We start from the raw sequence: 22275 nt of genomic DNA, 5'->3' as shown, positions 1-22275 counted from the left end.
ACCTTAAATTAAATCCTCAGCTGTTCCTGTGCTCCCTGAGTGAGGGAGGAGGTGGCATTCAGGATACAGAGGAGTCACGGACCAAGGCACCATGTGGAAGAACAAGGGCCTGTGGACTCCAGGACTCTGGACAAATCATGTAGTTATCTGGAAACTCAGGTCTGAAGAGCAGCAGAAGGAGGAGGCACACCTTGTTTTTTCCCTCCATGCACCACTCCTCACCTGGCACTGGCATGGGGCATCCAGGGATACTGAAATAGGATCTCACAACCTTTGGGGAACTTCGAGGTGGGAGCAGAGTGTGGCTGAGGAGCAGGGGAGCCTGTGTGTTGAAGCCAAACAGCTTCCCGGATGTTAGACCTGGAGGAGGAGGAGAAGAGGTCACCTCTTGGCCTTTCTGCCTTCCAGCCAGCTGATGGATCAAATCGGCCCACGAGGCTCTGGACTCGGGCCCGCAGCTGTGGGGCTGACATGGGAGTGTCTCTGGGTTTCCTGCCCCCAGCACAGCCTCTCCAGGCTGTAAGACTGAGCTGGGTAAACATCCCTGCAGACCCCTTATCCTTGGAATGTGGCCTCAGCTCCATAAATGCATCCCCTGGGAGTGTGAATAGCTGCAGAACCAACCCCCAGAACCCATTGTTCTGGAAGTTCCAGAAAAACCAAAACAAACTCCCAACAATATGGGGGTGGGGAGGGAATGCGGAAAGGGCCGGCGGGGCCTTTGTCCTTAGGCATGCGGACGTTTTCATTTTCCACATTAATGAGCTGGGAGATAGCTCCTTTCATGCCAGTAATAACAACCACCAACCCCTCCGTGTTCTCCTTTAACTCTGGCCAAAACCCAAGCAAGGCCAGCACGACCCGAACATCCCATTTCAGAGATGAGGGGATCGAGATTCCAAGGGGCCCCGTGACTTCACCGGGGTTAATAAACACTGAGCTGGGACTTGAACCCAATGTCACAGCTTCTTTTCAGTCCATCTTGGGGGTACCAGGGGCAGCACTGACTAAAGGGTCTTACCTGGTTCCCTTGAGCTTCCCAATGTGGAGTACACTGAATTAGGAAGTAGATTCTTCTGTGAGGTGACCAGGAGGCCCGCCCTGCCAGACACTGCCTGTCCTCAAGTACCACTACATGAAGGCAAGAGCCAGCTGAAGGGAGCTGGCCAGGCCATCATCCTCCATGCACCCAGATTGGCCATGCTCCTTCTCAGTAGCCACGTATTTCTTAGCTGGGCAGTACTCACATATCTTCCTGCTGGTACCCCGGGAATGAGGCCTCTCATAGTTCATCTCCAAGGCCAATTCAGCCCTACTCACCCAGCCTAGGGCCCTTTGCAGGGCTGGGGAGAAGAAGGTAGCAACAGATGAATTGCTCATAGATAATTAGCAGTGGGTTCTGTCTCTTCCAACACTGTAAGCTTTAAGCAGACTGATATTTTTAGCAGAAAAAGAAAAATCTGGCTGAACTCATAAACTGTGATTTTTGCATACTCATCTATTTCCAAAGCTCACTGCTAGAAAACTAAGAGCTTGTTCTTTGATTATGGCCATTTAGGAAATGGGATTCTAACAGACTTGCTGGAGTTTCACAAGCCTTGCAGTTTGCATGGAGGAACTGTGTGTGACCGCACTTCCATCTGGCAGGTGGTGTCGCGGGAAGGCACGCAGAAGTCTGGAGAACTGAGGCATGAGCAGAAGCACAATTCATCAGTGCAATTGTTTTTCCTGCTGTGAACATGGTATTTCTCTGGATTTTTGAGGGCAACATGCGCAGGAAGGAGCTGGCTTTGCATTCTCCGTGGCATTCAAGAGAGCATCAGACGTCCAACATGCTTTGATTTCTGGCCTTGGTCTTCCTGCTTGCATTTCATCTCCTGGAAAACTCAGCCATGAGCCAGGCTGACACGCAGCAACAGAGCCTTGGCTCAGCTTGTGCTGACCCGGGCAGGAGCACTGGGTCCCCTGAGAAGCCTGAAGTTACTGGCTCTAACTGGAGGCTCTCTGGAATCTGGGTTTTGTTCTTTATTATTTTTATGAGAAAATTACTTGTTTTTGTTCCTTGCAGACCAGAAAAGGGAAAATAACTCAAGCCAAGAACAGAACAGGAAGGGGAACCCATTAGCTCCTTAGGACTTGACAACACGGAGTTGTTGAACTGGTTGAGCTTCGGGAAACAAGGGCTCAGAAGGTCTACCTGGCCCTAGTCCTCTTGAGGGAACCTCTAAACCTTAGGTTTCCAATCTATAAAATGGCAGTTCAAAACTTTCTTAGTGATGTGGGTCTCAGGATTAAAATGAATGATTCTGGGGTTTGGGGTCACCCTGGCTTCCCTGGTGGCTCAGTGGTAAAGAATCCACCTGCCAATGCAGGAGATGTGATTTCGATCCCTGGGTCGGGAAGATTCCCTGGAGAAAGAAATGACCACCCATTGCAGTATTCTTGCCTGGGAAATTGCATGGACAGTGGAGACTGGTGGGCGACAGTCCAGGGGGTCGCAAAGAGTCAGACATGACTGAGCATGCAGGCACCAGCGCACCAGCTGAGAAGAGCAATTACAAAGCACACTTCCTAGAGAGACCCAAGGTGCGTTGGGTGGGGGTGGGGAGTCCCAAGGCTGAAGAGGAGAGTTTTTCGGTGGGAAGGATGAGGTTGGTGCTTCCCCCAGTGGGAGACCAGACAGGACCCCGGACACCCTGGGACTCTTCTTCTCGGGACCCCAGGGCCTGGCTCCTGTTGTACCCGGGCTGGCAGAAGTCCAGGGGCAAAGGCTGGCCGCACCTGAGGGAGGGTTTCCTCTCTTGCAAGTGTCTAAGCTGGCAAACTGCCCCTTGCCACATATCGTAGCCCCACCTCAGGGGCCTGACCTCCCAGTTTCCCACTAAACTTCAGGAACTGGGGTTGGAGAGAGGGATTCGCATGTTCACCTATAAACACTAGGAATCCAGCCCCAGAGGAGGGAGGCTTTGGGATGGGGCCCGTCTTCTGTTTGGGGTTTGGGAGGGGAGGGATTAGAGAAAGGCAAACGAGTTGCTGCTGCCTCTGAGACAGGCCTGAATGGGATAAGGCCCTGAGGAGAGGAACCCGATGGGGCCTCTGCTGTGCTGCTCAGTATTCGTCTCTTATGCTCACTCTGACCAATCACGAGGTCTTCCCAGGTGGTTCCGTGGTAAAGAATCCACCCACCAGTGCAGGAGACACAGGTTCAATCCTTGGGTCGGGAAGATCCCCTGGAGAAGGGAATGGCTACCTACTCCAGTATTCTTGCCTGGAGAACCTCATGGACAGAGGAGCCTGGTGGGCAACAGTCCATAGCGGTTGCAAAGAGTCGGACATGACTGAGCAACTGAACCAATTACCACAAACTGGATGGTTTAAAACAATAGAAATTTGGGACTTCTCTGGTGGACTATTGGTTAAGGTTCCTCGCTACCACTGCAGGGACACGGATTCCATCCCTGGTCAGGGAACTAAGATCCCAAATGATGCAGCAAATAAAATAAAATAATAAATGAATATTAAAAAAACAATAGAAATTTACTCTCTCAGAGTTCTGAGGACCAGAAGTCTCAGTGTCACTGGGTATTAAGCTGGCTATCAGGCTCCTACGTTCTCTGGATGCTCTGGGGGAGAATCTATTCCTTTCCTCTCCCAGCTTCTGGGGGCAGCTGCATGCCTCGAATCTTCCAGGCCAGTCACCCTCAAAACTCTCTCTGCTCCATCTTCACATCACCTTCTCCTCTGTGTCAGGCCTCCCTCTTTCTCCACCTACACGCAACTGTGTTGAGGGCTTGCATGGCAATCCAGGGTCATCTCTCCACCTCAAGATCCTTGACTCAATCCCACCTGCCAGACCTTCTTTCCAAACTAGGTAACTGCATTAGCTTCCTAGGGCTGCCACAGCAAATTACCAGACACATGGTAGCTAAAGTTAATGGAAAGTTATTCTCCTGCAGTTCAAGGTCAGAACTCCAACATCAAGGTGTCAACCAGGCCATACTCCCTGCAGGGGTTCTAGAGGAGACCCCCTCCTTGCCTCTTCCAGCTTCTGTGGCTCCTAGTGTTCCTTGGCTGGTGGCAGCATCTCTCTAACCTCTGCCTGTTTTCACATGGGCTTCTCCCCTGTGCAATTTCCTCCTTTTTCTTATGACACCAGTCCTTGGACTTGCGTCCACCCTACGTGTGTGCTTGAGCGTTCAGTGGCTCAGTCGTGTCCAACTCTTTGCGACCCCATGGACTGTAGCTCACCAGGTTCCTCTATCCATGGGATTTCCTAGGCAAGAAAACTTGAGTGGGTTGCCATTTCCTTTTCCGACCCTACATCCAGGACGATCTCATCTTGAGATCTTTAACTACGTCTGCAAATAAATGATTTCCATATAAGGTCACATTCCCAGGTACCAGGGGTTAGGGCTTGAATACATCTTTTTGAGATACTGTTCAACCCACTATGGTGACCCAGGTTCTAGGACCTGATATCTTTGGGGGAACATATTTTGCCTACCACTTTCCTTATGCTAGGTTGGCTACTAGTGGGTCCTAGCCCTGAGGGCTGGAGGGTCATGGATATGTTGAGTGACAGGCTGGCTGCATAGGCACATATTTCTTCTTGGGCATGGCAGGGAGCAGTTAGAAGTGCAGGGGGCAGTGCTACAGTCTCAGAGCAGTGGCTACCTGTGCCTGTCCACAGACTCCTGGGCAGGGCCCATGTCCCCTGAGTAGGGCAGCCTGGGAACTGATCCCGGGGCTCTAGTTTCCCCACTGGAAATGGGAGGGAGAGAGCTTGTGAAGGTTATAATCATTTGTGCCATTTATTGAAAATCTTCTATGCTCCAGGTACTTATCCTCATTGTTTCATTTAATCCTCAAGAATGCTGACCATTTTACAGATGAGGACACTGAGGCTCCAAGAGCTTTAGTGACCTGACCCAGATCTCACAGCTGTTAAGGATGGAATCAAAATCAGAACTCAGGTTGGGGGAGGACAAGGTCCTTGATTTTTTTTCCCTCAACTTCATACTGCCCATCTTTGTAATAAACTTAAGAATTATAAATTACAGGCCTGCGGTGGAAGACGGTTGGGGAGATAATTTCAAACTCTTAGGGCTATACCAAGAACTGAATCAGGAGTTTATGTAGCCTTATGGCATGAGTCAGGGATGGCAGGGAGCCGTGGGAGGGGGTTTTGATGGGAACAGAGATGTTAAAGAAACAATTACTGCAACACTTGTTCAAAAATGATAAGACAGACTTTGGGCTTCCCAGACGGTGCTAGTGGTAAAGAACCTTTCTGCCAATGTAGGAGACTTTGATTCTACCCCTGGGTCAGGAAGATCCACTGGAGGAGGGCACGCAGCCCACTCCAGTCTTCTTGCCTGGAGAAATCTGTGGACAGAGGAGCCTGGCAGGTTATAGTCCGTAGAGTCACACAGAGTCAGACACAACTGAAGCAACTTGGCACGCATGCATGCAAGGCAGATTTTACTCAGGGGACCTTCACTGAGGTGGGGTTTTGTGATGGGAGAGAGAGATTGAGCTCAACTGCAAATATAAGGAAAAGCAGGAATTTATAGCTAAGAAGCAAGAGGTGACAGGGGGTAGAAAATTCCTAAGAGAAAGCATCAGGGATAATGGGGTTCTGGCTAAACTTACCTAACAGGATGCTTGTTGGAGGCAGATCTGGGTGACCACACACCAGCTGTGGGCTGTCGAGAGATGAGGAACCCCATCAGATATTGAGGGTGATCAGACATCGAGGATGACAGATGCTGGCTAAACTGACTTAGCAAGATTCTTACTAAAATTGGGTGAACATGGAAGCCCAAAAGCCAGGACCTAGTTGAGAGGGGAGTCCAGAAGAACCTGACTAGAGTTTGGCCAAAGAAAGACTTATCAGAAGAAAGTGGCCCCAACCGGGAAACCTTGGAGTGCTGAGCTGGAAGGAGGTCGCTGAGCTGGGAAAGGGCCTGACGGGGGAAAGGGCCTGACGGGAACCACATAATAAGCTGGTTGCAGAGCCAGGCCTGAGCCAGGCTTCCCAGGCCTCTCCCTCCGGGGCCTGTGTGCCCCCGCTTCAAGAAACGGGCTCAGGACCAATTGGCAGAGAGAAGAAAGAGCACTGGTGTGAAACTGGAAGTCCCGAGTCCCAGGCCTGGCTCTTATCAGCTCTGTGACTTCGGGAGATGGCTTAACCCCTCAGAGCCCTGATTCCTTGCTGGTAAGATGAGAAGGTCACAGGGCAGGCACACTGGGACCTGAGATCCTGTTCTCAGCTGCCCTGGCCTGCCTGAGGAGAAGACGAACAGATCGGTCCCAGACCCCCCAGGGAGGTCCCCCCCACAACCCCCTCCGTGCGGACTGGCTTCCGAAAAAAAGACTCCCTCAGGAAGCCGTGGTGAACGTGGACCCAGGGCAGGATCGTGGTGTCCTTGTGGGCCAGAACGAGGGCCCGGGAGGGGAGGAAACAGGGCACAAGGGTCTCTGCTGGCCTGTCTCCTCCACCAGGAGGAGGTCCTAGGGGGCCGAGGGGCTCTGTTTCTTCTAATCCATGGCACCAGTTTCAGTTTAGCAGAATGACCCCTGGAGAGAACCAGGGCAATAAAGTTGGAACGCTCAAGCACAGGAAAAAGGACACAAAGGTGAACAATGCGGGGAGCGCTCGGCAGGAAAAGAGGCGAACTGGAGCCGGGCTGCTGGGCAGACCTCAGGCTCCTGGCGTCTGGAAGTGCAGGGTGATCCAGGGCTCCAGGAGGGGAGGGGTCCAGGCCCAGAGGTGGACAAACACTGAGGGAGCAGGGGAAAGGGAAGGCCTGAGACCAGGGGCACAGCCCGTAGAAGGGGCGTCCGGTGTGAAGGGCTGAGGAACCGCTATCTCAAGTCAGGCCTTAGTTTTTCGTCACTTTCTTTGCTAAGGGGCTGAGATTCCCATCTGTCCTGATCCATGTTGACTTAGCAGACACGGAGCTCCTGTCGCATGCAGGCTGGGCTGCAGAAGGGGAGAAGGAGAAGGAATCTGGATCTTCCCCAGTGGCCTCCCTGCCCCTGTGAGCACGGGTGAGCTCTGGTCTCCCCGGAATTCCGCCCTCCTGGGTCTCTGTCGGATGAAATCCAAGCTCCAGCTGGCACCAGAGGCCTTACATCACCTGCTCTACTGCCCTCCTTGGCCTGACTTCCCATGAACCGCTCCAGCTCAAAGACCCACATGGCTTCCAAGCCTCTAGGCCTTTGTCCATCTGCTCGTCTTTCTGAAACTTCATTTCTCTTCTCCTTCCCAGCAGAATCTTCCCACTCTTGGGACTCAGTTCAGCACTGCCTCCTCTGAGAAGCCTGCCCTGCTCTCTCAGCCTGGGCAGTCCCCACACCCCACACCCCACTCCCCTCAAGCCTAGAAACACTGCAAGGTGATGAGACATGTACCCATCTCTCTCCCACCATCCCAAGCTTCTGAGGATCAGTGGAACTTCTGTGTTTTCACCTATCCAGACCGAGCTAGGCCAGGCTGAGAGTAGGTGCCTTGGGAATGTTTCTCAATGAGTGAACCTAGCATGGGATCTTTCAGAGGTGGTGAATGGAAGAAGCATGTCTCACCTGCTCTAGGGCTCCATGTTGTTGTTGCTGTTTAGTAGATAAGTTGTGTCTGACTCTTTTCAACCCCATAGGCCATAGCCCACCAGGCTCCTATGTCCACGGGATTGCCCAGGCAAGAATGCTGAAGTGAGTTGCCATTTCCTTCTTTTCCTTCTCCAGAGTATCTTCCCTGCCCAGGGACAGAACCTGCCTCTCCTGCATTGCAGGTGGATTCTTTACCCCTACACCACCTGGGAAGCCCCTGTGCTATGCTGTGCTATGCTTAGTTGCTCAGTCGTGTCCAACTCTATGCAGCCCAATGGACTGTAGCCTGCCAGGCTTCTCTGTCCATGGGGATTCTCCAGGCAACAATGCTAGAGTAGGCTGCCATGCCCTCCTCCAGGGGATCTTCCCAATTCAAGGATCAAACCCAGGTCTCCCGCATTGTAGGCAGATTCTTTACTGTCTGAGCCGCCAGGAAAGCCCCTAGGGACCCATAAAGTTGGAAAGAATACTTTCTTTCTCAGGGGTCATGATGCAATGCTTTAAAATGGAAGCAGGACTCCAGGTTCAGGTGTCTCAGCCAGAAAAGGAGGGAGAAAACTCCCCCTTCACACACTGCAGGAGCTGGGGTGAGAGGTCAGGTCCTGGAGTGTCAAACTCCTGGAGGAGTTGGTAGCCAGGGAAGGTGGGTGAGGGATGGATCCAGGGTGGGGTTCCGGGGCAGGCACTCTTGTAAAGGGCCAACTTTCAGCTTGCCTCCCCTCAGGTTGAGGCCAAAAAGCCCTGAGCAGGTGTTGTGGCCTGGTGAGATCTCCTCCAAGACCAGATTGAGGGTCCTGACCTCAGAGAGGTCCGGAGAACTCCCTGCACCTGTCAGTCTTCCCAGGAATTTGATGGAAGGAGGGGCAGATGTGGAACAAGGTTTAAGGCCTGAATGGGGTTTGGCCTCTTGGCTGCTCTAAAGCTGAGTCACAGTCTGGCTTGTGACTTGAGGGCCCAGTGCCCTTTTCCAGAGACACAGCCAGAGCAGGGTCAGTGATCAGGAGACAGCAGACCCTTTCTAGCGCCAATGGAGTCAGGAGGGACCTCAGGAGCCCTTGGGGATGGTAGCCAGGAGTGGCCTGGTCCATGAACTTGAGGACAGGGTTCAGTTCAGTTCAGTCGCTCAGTCGTGTCTGACTCTTTGCGACCCCATGAATCGCAGCACACCAGGCCTCCCTGTCCATCACCAACAAAATACAGGTTAAATCTACATTTCAGACATATAAAAATTTTATTTTTTAAAGTGTAAGTCTGTCCCAACTATTGTGTGAGATGTACTTAGATTAAAACAATGATTTGTTCTTCTTCTGATTTGCCTGGGTGTCCCGTATTTTTATTTGGCCAATCTGATCACCTTATTTAGAGATCAGCCTGGTCTGAGGGGAAGTGTGGCTCCCAGGCCTTATTACAGTAAACCGTTTGTAAAACAAATACTACCCCCAGCAGCCTGCACAGAAAAATAACATATGTAACTTCCTGAGAACACGTTACTGTCTGAAGGTGGAAGTCTGTGATTTTGAAGGAAAAAACAGTTTTCTGCTGAGGAAGAGTGAGTCACAAGCAAGCTGAAAATGTTTCTCTGGATTTTGGGGTTGGGTGGACATAGTCCCCGCTTCCCTCCTTCTCATATCTACTCATTCGGCTGCCCCGGGCTGGGCCCTGACTCCAAGCCTACCAAGAACCCCACCAGCCATGCCACTGCTGACCACCAGTCTCCTAACTCCACTTACCATAGCGAAGGCCCACTGTTTCCCAGCCACGGGCCCAGCTCTGCCTGTGCCTGTGCAAGGTGGCCCTGGGGTCCTCAAGTCTCAGGCTAGACTGTGGCCTAAGCTTTAGAGCAGCCAAGAAGGCCTCTTGGAGGAGGCCTCTTGGGTCTCTTTCCTGAAGCTACTGCAAACTTGAGACACCATCCCAGTGGTGTGGAAGAGCCACTGGAAGGAGGCCCAGCTCACCCCTCCCTCTCTCCACTACCTCCCCCTGCTGTGAGGTGAGAGGGCAGGGTCACAGGTCAGGGAGTGACCTTTCTAACTTGGGGTCAGTTGCCCTGGCAAACTGAGCACAAAGCCAGCCTCTCGGCATCTGCAGGAGGCTGTCTGGCCCCAGCGACATTCCAAGCATTCTCTGGGGTCCTCTGTCTGGAGGGAAGTGGGGCTTTGTGCAGTGAGGAAGTGTCTGACTGACTGCGACCCCTTGTTTGGCTGCCAGCACTGCCTGACATCCTCAGGCCCCACTGTCTGGCCTGATGGACCAGCTGGGGAGAGGGTGGGGGGTGGGGGAGAGGTCCCTGGGGCTGGAGCCCTCCTGTCGCTCCGCAGGCATGCAGTCCCTGACAGGCCTTTCTTCACAGGGCCCAGAAACTGCAGCTTACATGGCCTGCAGCTTGGCCTGTGGAGAGAACTTGAGCCCAGGGATGGCCCACATTGGTCTGAATCCTAGTGCCGGCATTTACTAAGGTGGTGGCCTTCTCCCAGTGATGTCAGCTCTCCAATCTTAGTTTTGTCAACTGTAAATGGGCTAATAACACTCACCTGTACTTGTGTCTGTGTGCTCAGTCGTGCCTTAGACTATAGCCTGCCAGGCGCCTTTTGCCCATGCAATTTTCCAGGCAAGAATACTGGAGTGGGTTGCCATTTCCTTCTCCAGGGGATCTTCCTGACCCAGGAATCGAACCCACATCTCTTGCATCTCCTGCACTGGCGGGCAGGTTCTTTACCAGCTGAGCCACTGGGGAAACCCAATAACACTCACCAGACAGCCATTGAAAGAATGAAGTGAATCTATGTGACGGTGCCTGGATGGTTTTTGGCACAAGCAAGCACCCAACAAATGTGAATTCCATGGAGTCAGGAGATTCCAAGAAGGGGACAGAGCAGGAGAAACTCAGTCCCTATCCTTGAGGGCTCATGGGGTGGATGGGCAGTGAGGAGAGGACCCCCCGCCCCAGGAGGAGGAAAGGGAGACCTGGGAGGGGTGCCCCTACCTGGCACTGGTATGCTTGGGGGGTCCAACCATCTCCTCTTCCTGGACCAAGGGCTGCAGTCGGGTGGCTCCTCATGACTCAGAGAGCTCTCAGGCAGCAGGGACAGATACGCAGAGAGCTGGGGGCTCTCCTGCCCTGGCCCACGTGGGCAGTTCAGAGGCCGGGAGAGGGAGGAGGGGGTTCAGGCAAGGAGGTCAGCCAGGGCGCTGTCTGTGACTCTGAGAGCCCCGCACAGGTGCAGGGGGAAGCGGGGGACCACAGAGGTGGAGGGGGCGCGTGACCGTCACAGGAAAACAGCTGCAGCCAGTCCCTGGGAGCATGACTCTGGCCACCACGGGAAGGCCTCCCTGAGGAGGGTGCTCCCAGTCAGTGGCAGCATGGGGCAGAGCTGCTGAGCGTGGACTGGAAGATGCCGAGGGCCCCTGTCCTGGGAAAAAAGCTGGCCACGTCCAGCCCTGGGGGGATCCTGGAGGGGCAACAGAAGCATTTGCTAGCTACCTGACCTCAGCGAGTTACACTTCCTTCAGTAATAAAAGAGGATTCTCAGAACCACCACCCCCAGCAGCATTGCCAGCGAAGGAGCCAGCTCAGAGCCTCCATCACAGAAGGCCGGCCCGAGTGTTTCCGCAGAAGCCTTGGCCAGCAGGGCAGAGGGCGCCTCAGGCCAAAAGCCCTGGCTCGGCAAGGCTCACTGTGTGAGGCCTCCAGCAGGTCTCTGGCTCTCTCTGACTGCACTTCTCCCTTTATATCCTGAGAGGAGTGACAAAGCCCTTCCTGTCTTGGCCTGCTTGGTGGCCATGCCTTGTCCCCAGAAGGTCCTGCTCCATGGAGGTGGGGCCGGCTCCAAGGTTCCGCATTCACCTTCCAGTGGGACAACCCCCGCTTGTATTAGACGTGCCCCTGTGCTAGGGGTGGGGAGGTCCTCTGGAGCATGGTGGGTCCCCTGGGGAAGGGGACAGGTGTCCACGGTTGCCCTTTTCAGGTGTGTTTCAGGCTGCAATATCTACCAGGATCAAGCCCCAGACGGAGTCTCCTCGGCACCCATGGTTCAAGCTGTGGTATGTGGCAGGGAGGCCCACTTAGTCAAGATCAGTAATTTTGGGGAGGGGCCAGGGTGCTCGGAGCATCCCCCAACCCTATGGCGAGTAGACAGGAGTGGCAGGAAGTAGTGGCCTTGGAAATGTCTAGTCAGTCCGGTGGAGGAGCCGCCATGGTGGGGGTGAAAGCAGGCTGCAGGCCAGGGGAGGACTCCACAGAGTAGTGGGCCACAAGTGGGCACGCAGGCAGTATTTGCAGGCTGCCAGGTTTGGAATCCTGAGCTGGGCATAGCCCTGCCCCTGCTTTAATCCCTGGTCACAGCTGACACCGAGCAGGCAGCTGCAGCTGCCTCTGCACTGGGCCTCACTGTCTTAGGCCTCTAGGAGACCCAGGTCTGGGGAAAGGCCTGCCCTCCGCCTGGCGTGCAGGCTCAGAAGTGAGTGCCTGTCATTGACCAGATACTGTGCCCGTGTATCTTCCCACAGGGAACGCTGGGTCTGCTGGTGGGAAGATGTGAGAGTGGACGGCTCCCTGGAGTTCAGTTGCCAAGTGACCTCAGGACAAGGCCACGGTCTGAGGCTGGGCCTGCTGCTGCTGTTCCTCTCCACCTGAGCCCCCAACGAGCAGGGTACAGCTTTGATGCAAGTGATCCCAGGCTCCCTGTCTTTGCATGGGGTAGCAAGTTTGGACCTAGCAGGACGTGCTTCAAGAGAGAAGTGATAACGCACTACAGCAACTATTTTGTGGAACCCAGATGGACTCAGGAGTCTCAGACTCAAATGTGCGTGTGAGCCAACTGGACGGCCCGTGAAAATGCTGACTCTTGGGCCCGGCACCTCTCCCCCTCGCACCCCCACCCCAGAGCTTCTGATTCAGGAGGTTTGGGGCCGGGCCCAAAATTCTGTATTACTAAGATGCTGCCAAGTGATGCTGGCCCCATATCCAGGCTAAGCAGTTTAGATCTCTGCTCCTCCAAGTATGGCTCACAGCCTCAGAGTAGCAGCAGCAGCAGCAGCACTGGGGAGCTTGTGAGAGGCATAGAGCCTGTCCCACCACCAGCCTGAGTCAGACTTTGCACTGTAACCAGAGCCCAGTTGGTTCCCAGACTCATTCCGATTCACTCAATGGTGGAACAGCGCTGTCTGTGAGAACTTTCTGTGAAGACGGAGACATTCTAAACCTGTACTGTCCAATAGAACTGCCACTGGTGACGACTGAGTGTTTGAAACGTGGCTCATGTGATTGAGGAGCTGAGTTTTTTATTCTATTTAACTCTCATCAACTTAAATATAAATAGCCAAACATGCCTAGTGACTTCTGTTTGTCAACACAGGTCTAGAGTAATCCAGTTCTGAGGGCCTGTAGAGCAGAGGACCCCAGCCTCTGGGCCACAGATCGGTACCCGCTGTCATATCAGCAGTGGCATTAGATTAGAAATAAATTGCACAATAAATGCTATGCACTTGAATCATCCCGAAACCATCCCCCCCCCCCCCCCCCCCACCTCTCATCCATGAAACACTTGTCTGCCACGAACCTGGCCCTGCTGACAGAAAGGTTGGGGACCGCTGTGTGTAGAGGTTGTCATTGTAGATGGGGCAAAGGTTCAGGGGGGAATCCGAACCTGCCTGAGTTCCCAAAGTGAGTCACCCACAAGGTAGGACCAGAACAATGACCTGGGCTCTGTACCAGCAGTTTCACTGCCGCCAGAATTCCAGGATTCACAGAAATCCATGAGTGGCACAGAGGAGACGAGAGGGAGGGAGGAGGGGGCTAGAACTGACGGTGACCCCGTTTGTAGCTTGGATCCTAACAAGAGCATCACTTGATGAGATACTAGGCCTCGGTGCTGATGAAGGGGAGAATAAACTCAGCCTAGAAGGTGGCTGAGACCAGGATGCCAGGCTGGAGCCCCATGGAAAAGCAGGGAGGAGCCAGAGTGGTGGGCCCCCCTCGAGTGCACACCCGCTGTCCCCCACCAGGCTCCTTGGGACTCCCTCCTCCGGTGCCCTGAGGTTCCCATGGCCCTGCCAGTATAAGGGGTGATGTTCGGCAACCACTCAGCGTCCTGAGAACCTCTCTCCTCACCGAGCAGCACCAGTGTCTGCGGCTTAGAAAGGCCCTTGGAGGCGACACCTCCCTAGGCCCCTGACTCCACCAATCCTGCCTGCTGCCCCCTCCCTCGTCTGATGGCTAGTGTCAGGCGTGAAGTGAGGCTACCTCAGCGAATCCTTACAGCAGAAGTTCTGCCTGGATAGAGGCCTCCTCAACACCTCTGCACTCAGTGAAAAGAGACCCATAAAGTGACTCTCCACCACAAATAGAAAGACTATTTCTGGAACAAGAGAATAAAGTGGTAGGGTGTCGAGGATCAAAGGAGGGACAGACCTAGTTACTGACAGCCCTGAGGGGACCAAGGTCTGGAGAGCAGGCCAGCTGGGGCCATGGAGGTGAGTCGGCTCCATGTCCACCCCGCAACGGCCTGCCTAAGAGGTGGTGAGCTCCCCATCATGGTAGGAGCTCAGGCTGGGACTGGAAAGCAGCCGCTGGGGAGACTGCAGAGGAGCTCTGGCCTTAGGAAGAGGGCAAAAGCCTCTCATCCTTTATTTTCCCAGATTCAGTCATTCCATGAATCTTGTTCCTCCAAAGGAGCTGAACAGCAATCTCCACTTTTGTTTTTTAATCTATTTATTTACTTAGCTGCACTGAGTCTTAGTTGCCACGTGTGGGATTTAGTTCCCTGACCAGGGATCAAACCCGGAACGCCAGCACTGGAAGCCCAGAGTATTAGCCACTGAACCACCAGGGAAGTCCTAGCAGTTTCCACTTTTCACATGGATTTGCTATCTCAGGCATCCTCCCTCTTCTATTAAAGTCCTCCCTGCCTCCCTCCCAGCAGCTAACTAATATTGTTTATGTGCAACTAATCACAGGTGTCACCGAGGGATGTGACCTGATGCTAAGTGGTTCACAGGCCAGTGCTTCTCACACTCCGAGGAGCCTAGGAGCCACTTGGGGATCTGATCCAGCTGATCTGGCCTGGGGCCTGGGGGTCTGCCTTCCAACAGCCTCCCAGGTGCTGCTGCGACCACCCTTGGCGAAAACGAAGCTGAGGTGGCTGGGGAGACCTGGAGGATTCTAAGATGGGTGGGGGTGGAAGTGAACACCAGGAAGGCTCCTGTGCAGGAATTTCAAAGGACTGGACTCACTTCTTTCTGGAGCTTGCTCTCCAGAAAGATGCTCTCCAGATGAAGATGCTCTCCGTCTTCGGAGTCATTCCCAGTCTCCCTGCTTGAAAAGCATAAATCTGCTGTAAGAGGGCAACTCCACCACAGCCTGGGCACCCTGTATGACCTCCCCTCTCGCTCTCCTGTCCCTGGGAAACTGCTTTTACCTGAAGGAGCTTTTTATTGTATCTATGGGGTGGGCAGCTGTGGTCCCATCAGACCAGGGCTCGTTCAGGGCCAGCCCAGCTCAGCCAGAGCTCTGGACAGAAAGCCTCCTTCCTGCCTTCCCTTAGCTTGCTGCTGACACAGACGCAGAATCTGCAGAGAACCCCCTCACCGGGAACCAGGGGGTCTCTTGCCTTTCCCACTTCTGAGCCTCAATTTCCCCATCTATAATGTCGGAGAGGACTGAAGGCTCTCTCGGAGATACCTGGCTCTGCACCAACCCATTCAGGATTTGGGAGCTCAGAGCAGGTGGGGATGGGGCTGTGGGGAGATATAGGTGTGAGGGGTGGCCAGGGGACAGGGACAGGCAGGGTGGCTCCATCAGGGCGCACCCGCCTTCACAGACTCTCTCTGCACTGAGGGTTCTCAGATATTTTTAGGAGGGTTGGCGCCTCCTGGGCTGTGATTCATTAATACAGCTGACAAGGATCAGCACTTTTTGAAACGGCAGTGGGAAGTTGAGAAGGTTCCATAGTGCGGCTGTGAGGAGAAGGGGAGAGTCCTGGTGTTTCTAGCCAGAGCTGTGTGTGTTGCAGGGAGGTGATTAGAGAGTGGAGGGGAGTGAGGTGTTGCAGGGAGTGGGCAAGGGTCCTGGGAGTATCCATTTTGAGTGAGGGACTTGGTGCCCAGGGCAGGGCTATTTGACCAGGACAAAACAGAACCTCTTCAAAGCTTTGTAAGTGTTCTAGAGAGATGCTCCTATGTGTGTGTGTGATGGAGGAAGTCAGTGGGGACATTGTGACATCATGGACTAGGCTTCAGGGCCTCTTTTGCTGATTTCAATACATATTTGCTGACCTCCTACTGTAGTCATGCCCTGAGCTGTGAGGCCCATTTATTTATTGCTTTTTTGTCCATTGTGCATTTACTCTGTGCAAGTGTATCAGATAAAGTTTTCAATGAGCAATAATCACGCTTTGGATACACCTCATTAGCTATGATACTGCCACTGTGCAAAGCTGTGTACTCATGGAGCCAGTGCCTGCTCTGTGCTGGCCCAGAGGCCAGGCTCTCATTCTGACTTCAGTATACTCTGCTCTGTGACCTTAAACGAGTCTCTTCCCCTCTCTGAGCCTTGGTTTTCTCCTCTGACAAATGGGTGTGGTGTAGTTTCTTTCCTGCCTGCCTCACAGTAAACACAATGGAGGTCAAGGCATTTGATTAACATCAAAACACACTATTCTTGTTATTCCCACAGCATCCAGGCCCCTCCCCACCTCACAGCCCTCTTGGAGGACCCCCCCCCCCCCCCACCAGCTGCTTCTGGCCTGCCCTTTCCCACAGGGCTCTTGGCTGGAGTGAGGAAGGAAGTGGGTTGCGCCAGCAGACCCCACGCTGGGCCAAGGTGGAGAAGGCTGCTCCCCAGGCCTAGGGGCCACCCCAGGTTCTGCCACTTGCTGCCCACCAATGGGATTGAATTCATCAGGGTTCTCCAGAGAAACAGAACTGAGAAGATGTTATGTTAGCTCAGGACGTCATAGGAAAAAACCACAGACTGGATGGGTTGAACAACAAAAATTTGCGTCTCATGGTTCTGGAGTCTGGCTGTCCAAGATCAGCAGGCCAGCAGAGTCAAAGGCTGGGGACAGCCCTGTCCTCAAGGCCTGATTAACCCCAGTTAACCTCCCAAAGTCCTACCTCCTAATACCATCACACTGGGGAGTTCGGGTTTCAACATGTGGATTTGGGGGGACACATTTGGTCTGCAATAAACATGTATGTGGAGAGATTTATTGCAAAGAATTGTCTCACAAAATTACAGAGACTGGAAAATCCCAATCTGCAGTGTGGGTCTGGCTGAAGGAAGGGAAACCTCTTCCAGGGTCCAAGAGAGGCCTCTTGTCTAACACTCGGAAATGAATTGTCTGAGGAGACACACATGTTGACAAGGGAAGAGACGTTATTGGGAAGGGACGCCTGGGCGGGGAGCAGAGGGGTAAGGGAACCGAGGACTGCTCTTGGGTTTTATAGTGATGGATTAGTTTCTGGGTTGTCTGGCCAATCATTCTGACTCTTGGTCCTTCCAGGTGGCGCAAGCATTGCTCAGTCAAAATAGATTCCAGCGAGGAGGATTTGGAGAGGTGGTAGGATACCTGGCGTCTCCTTTTGACCTTTCCTGAATTCTTGTTGGAATAGTTGCATATTCCTTACCAGGACCTGCTGTCATAAAAGAACTCATGCAAGCGGTTACCATGGAGCCTGGCCAGGCAGGATGGGCAGTTTCAGTCATTGTTTCTCTCTAACAGGTCAGCAGGCTGAAGATCCAGCAAAGCTAATGCCCAGAAGACCTCCTGGCAGAATTCCGCCTTACTCAGGGGAGGCTGGGCTTTTTGTTCTATTCAGGCCTTCCAATGATTGCATAAGGCCCACCCGCATTACAGAGGGCTATTGGCTTTTCTCAAAAGCCTATTCAAATGTTAATCTCATCCTAAAACACCTCTCCAGTTGACATATAAAATTAACCACCATATAGCTGGGTGGGCCTAAACTCTGGGAGCTTCTGGGGGCCCTGGAGCCACCTTTCCCATTTAATCTTTCTGGACCATGCTTAGAGTTTACAAAACTGACCCCCAGGGCCAATCTGGCTGCGTCAACTTAAGATGCCAAACATGTGGGATCTGGCCTTCAAGCTACCAGGTGGGAACAGGTACAGTGCCGCTTCAAGGGCAAGTTGGCAAGTCACCCCAGTGCCCACACCATTGTGAATTCAGACTCGGAGTCTGACATTTCTCCTTCCCCAGAACAACCTCCAGGATGTCTTGGAACATTTTAGGAACATTTTTGCAGTTTAAAAATAGGAAATATTGCACAGCTCAGGCGACGGGGAGGCCAGGAATGGGTACCCCTAGGCAGGACGAGAAAGGCTGAGGGCTGATGAGGGGGCCTGGGTGGGGCCTAGAACTAGAGGGGCCCGGGGACAACGCCATTCCTTCTTCTCTTCCCCCACTAGACCTCTGAGCCTCCTGAGCCCCAAGAGACCAGGAGAACAGGACCCCAGGCCCAGCTGGAGAAGCTTAGAAGCTGATAGTGGGGTTTTGCTCTGGACTTTTGGAGCTGGGGGATTGAGGGGGTACGACTCTGACCTGCCTAGAGGATTAGGTTGGATCCCAAAGGGAAAGATTTCTGACCTGACCCTGAGGGGAACTGGGGTTTTACCAGATGCCCAGGGTGCTCTGTGGAGGAAAGACCTGGCCTCCGCCTTTGGGCTCTGGTTCCCACGTTGGTTGAACAAGCAGGTCAGACTAGAGGAGCTCCGGGGCTCCAACTGAGACTTAGGGAGCTAACAAGTCTGCTTCCGGTGCTCCTGGCTCCTTTCTTCACGTGCGAGTGGATGCAAGTGAGAGTCCCCAAGCATCCAGACCCATCCTATGTCATGCTTCCAGCTGGGTTTGTGCTGAAGCAGGGTCGTGGTTCAATGCCATGAACTTGAGCCTTTCTGCAGCCCATGCATGCCTCAGCTCTCTCATACTTGTCACAAGCCCTGGGGCTGCCCTTGGAACTCAGGCTGTAATGCAGGCTCATCAGCCACCCACTCACCTGTGGCCTCTGAGTCCCCTGACTTCCTCTTCCTACCAAGCCCAAGGGGCCCATCCCTGGGGCTGCCTGGCTCCAGCTCCCTTGTTGGTCAGGGCAATGTTCTTTCAAGTTGGAAGTCAACCAAGTTTCTCAACTGGGCTCTGTTCCTCCCCACTTGCTATTGGCTCCCCGAAGGCAGGATGCAGGGTCCTCTATTTCCCCTACCCCCGTAGTGCCAGCCCAGGGCCTGCTGCGTCCCCTTACTCAGTGCTTCTGGACAGCTGGGCAGTTCTGAGTCTCTGGTCCCAGGCAGTCACCTGCCTCTCACCTGAGCTGGGACTGATGGATGCCCACTGACCTCAAAGAAACTCAGTAAGGAGCAAATAGATGGGAAACTGAGGCACAAAGCCACCAGGTGGTCAGACAGGAGGGGCAGGCGGTACCAGCAGGTGCAGCCTCCTGGGAACCCCAAGCTGTCTTTTCTCCACTTGGTGGCCTCTTCCATTGTCTTGCCCCATCTCCCCTTGACCTTCACTGCCCAGAGTCCTCCATTTCCATTCCTTCTCCTATTTGTCTCCCTCACAAAGGGTCCCACACTTCAGAATGATCTCCTAGTCTCCCCTCCACACACACTGCCAACCCTACCACATCCCGCCCCGCCCTGCCACTGATGCCTAGTGTCCAGAGGAAACTAACCGGCTAAACTAAACCACATGGATGCAGACACATCAACTGAGGTCCAAGTGGACCCTCAAAAGTTAACCTCAGTCCAGGGGATGTTCTGAGTCTAGAAGGGAGAGGAAGATGCTCTGTGAGTTGCCAGCTAGCTGCTTGGTGGCCTCAGTCTTGCAGACCTGAGGGTAAGGCAGAAACAGAGCCAGGTCACCCCAAGGCTGCCCACAAAGGCCTGGGGCCCCACTTGCCCCTCTCAAGGCTTCTCCAGCCCACCTAGGTAGCTCTCTTTCCTCCCATTCTCATGGACCCTCCTTCCTTCCTATCACCATCTTGGCATCTGGCCCCAGGTATGTTCTACATTCTTGAGCTGAGTGAGAGCCCATGGCCACTCCCTCAGTCACAGAAAGCTAGTCAGGCCTGGGAATCATGCCCAGCACTCTCCCTGCCTCCCCTGATCCTTCTCAGCCTTGCTCAGAGGGACCTGAAGCCTTCCAGAGAAGAACTTCCCATTCCAGATGTTAGACCAAATACAGCTTTATCCCTCCCTTTCCATCCCCTGAAATTCCTGTAGAAACATACAACCGTGGACATCCCCGGCCACATGGCCAAGAGTTCATCAGTGGCAAGAGACTGTACTGACTTTCTGGAAAATGGGAAGAAGGTTATACTGAACTGAAAGATAAGCCAGAGCAAGGAAGCCACAACCTAAGAGTGGCTCAGAGGAGGTCAGCAGCCACTCTCCATCAGAGGTCTGCCAGGGATCCACCCTCTTCTATGAGAATTCCAGAAAGAGAAAACCAATCGTGCAGGTTTTGAGGTCAGGAAAAAATGACCTAGTTTGAAGACATAGGTATTTGGTCTGAAAGGCAGAATGTCCTGGAATATCCTTATGAAATTTGAGAAGGCTGATGATAAGATCTTATCTTCCAGAGAGGGGAAAACAGATCACTTGCCAAGAAAGAGGATCAGATTATCCACAGAATTCATAGCAACAGCTCAGACAGTTAGAAGCCAAAGGGTTCATAGGGAAAGTGATTTTGAGCCTTTTATCTTGTAACTACAGAGACTGTCAACTAAATAGCCTTTCAGAAAAGGTTGTTTGAGGGTGTTCTACAAGCAAAATGAAAAAGGAATCTACAAAAGAGGAAGGTGTGGGGTGGGAGAAAGAGTGGAACTAGCCCAGCATGATGACCTAAAAAGAAATCTCGGCCGGGGAACGCACCAGAAAGCTGATGGTATGATATAGAAACTTCTGGTAAATGGTGTGATTAAAAATCTGGGGGGTTTTTGGAAGGCTATGGAAAAGAAGAGGAAGAGTTTGTTTCTTTTTTGAATGAGGGGGGAAAAGGCAGAATGGGGAAAAAAGAGGCAGTCAGGAAAAAGAAAAGCTAGTCAAGAAGTCTTGGTGCAAATACATATGTGGCCAACTGCAATGCAGTGGCTGACTGGTCCGAGAAACTGATGCGTGTCAGGTAAGAGCATCCCTACATCCCTCTGATCCAGGCTTCGCGTCTTGTTCAAGCAGCCCCGGTCCTGTGACTAAGGAAAACACTGCCATCGTAAGGGGTTGGTGATGCAGGTGTCACTGAGTTCTTCTCATGTCACCCTATAGAAATGACAACTCAGAGACCTGGCACCAAAATGCCGATACTCTGGCGACTGAGATTGCTGTTAGAAATAAACCGTCCTTCATGCCTAATCCAGGAATTTTGTTTTCTACCAGCATCCATGACACTGTGGCAGGGAAATCTCTTGCTGGCAAGTAGGAGAAAATCTCAGACTATTCACAGTTCTTGACATATTTGAAAATACGTATGTTTCGGTGAACCTGCCTTTGACCACATTTGTATGTATGCATGAGGATTTGAGGGTTGTGATATCAGTGGGAGTGGGTGTTTCAAAGTTTGTACATACTGGAAAATCAGCGCTTGGCTGTTTGAGTCTGTAAGAGACAACTGCAAGTCTGTATTGGATACAGCACTGTCCCAGCTCTCCTCTTTGAAGGACGGGAAGGACTTGGGGAACTAAGGGACATGAGAGACCAGTGCTTCACTCCCCAACTTACCCACCTGCCACCTGGGCTTTATCGGGACCACTGGGGGGGCACTGGATTTTCCCCTGGAACAACTGCAGTGACCACAGGAAGAGGCCTACAGAGGACCATCAGAGCAAAGTAACTGAACTCTTAGAAGGGGCCCCTGCTACGTAGGATAAGACCTTCCCTGCCTCTGTCCCTTCCATTCCCCATTTAACACAATATTCCAAACCTTTACAATATTCCACAATATTCTAAACATCTGTCAACACTTGGCCCATCCCGGGCCAACTGAGTCAGATCCTGGGGCGTGTGCCAGAGCACTGGGATTTTAAAACCTCTCTGAAATTTCTTCTCTAATAGCTTCCCTTGAGAACCTCTCCTCCAAGGAACCTATGATCTCTTTCCAGCCAAGAGAATGGAATGGGTCTCCATGAGTTAACTTTCATATCATGATGTTGCAAGAGGAGCCTGGATCCATCCCCACCAAACAGCATTTCAACCTTCCTCCTATTTTTCATTATTTTGCTCCCATCTCTGGATCCAGTTGGTTTGGTGGAGAGGGAGGCTGCGTAGAAAAGGAGTTAACACTTGAGTATTTACTGCTCTGAGTATAGCGTTGAGCTCTTTACCTGAAGTATCTTCTCTACCTCCTCAAAAAGTGCCGCATGATCAATGTTGTTATCCATCTTTGAGAGGAGAAAGCTGAGGACCAGGAGAGCTTGGCAAGTGGTCCAAGCTTATGCAGAGAGGGAGAGCCCAGCAGGGTTTAGAGGAAGAGGGGGTGGGAGCAGGGACAAACAGGAAGTGAGATGAGAAGGTATTGCCTGTGTTACAGACATAAACTGCAAAGGTACCAAGAAGCCTTTTCGGAGGCAGATGAAGTACAGGGGATCGGCAGGAGGAGACTGATGAATGTCTGGAAAGGCAGGCTAACTGGAGGCCCCAGCCTGCAGTGGATGGAG

General features: G+C 52.8%; 1 pseudogene; it reads right to left on the bottom strand.

Annotated features, from left to right (window-relative positions):
• Positions 1-15916: 15916 nt before the first annotated feature.
• LOC138438533 (U4 spliceosomal RNA) lies at positions 15917-16045 on the bottom strand (annotated as a pseudogene).
• Positions 16046-22275: the final 6230 nt, after the last annotated feature.

This window comes from Ovis canadensis, chromosome 3 (assembly GCF_042477335.2).
Source record: "Ovis canadensis isolate MfBH-ARS-UI-01 breed Bighorn chromosome 3, ARS-UI_OviCan_v2, whole genome shotgun sequence".
Classification (NCBI taxonomy): domain Eukaryota; kingdom Metazoa; phylum Chordata; class Mammalia; order Artiodactyla; family Bovidae; genus Ovis; species Ovis canadensis.
The sequence above is the reverse complement of the archived record's forward strand: the minus strand, read 5'-3'. Positions and strand labels throughout refer to the sequence as shown.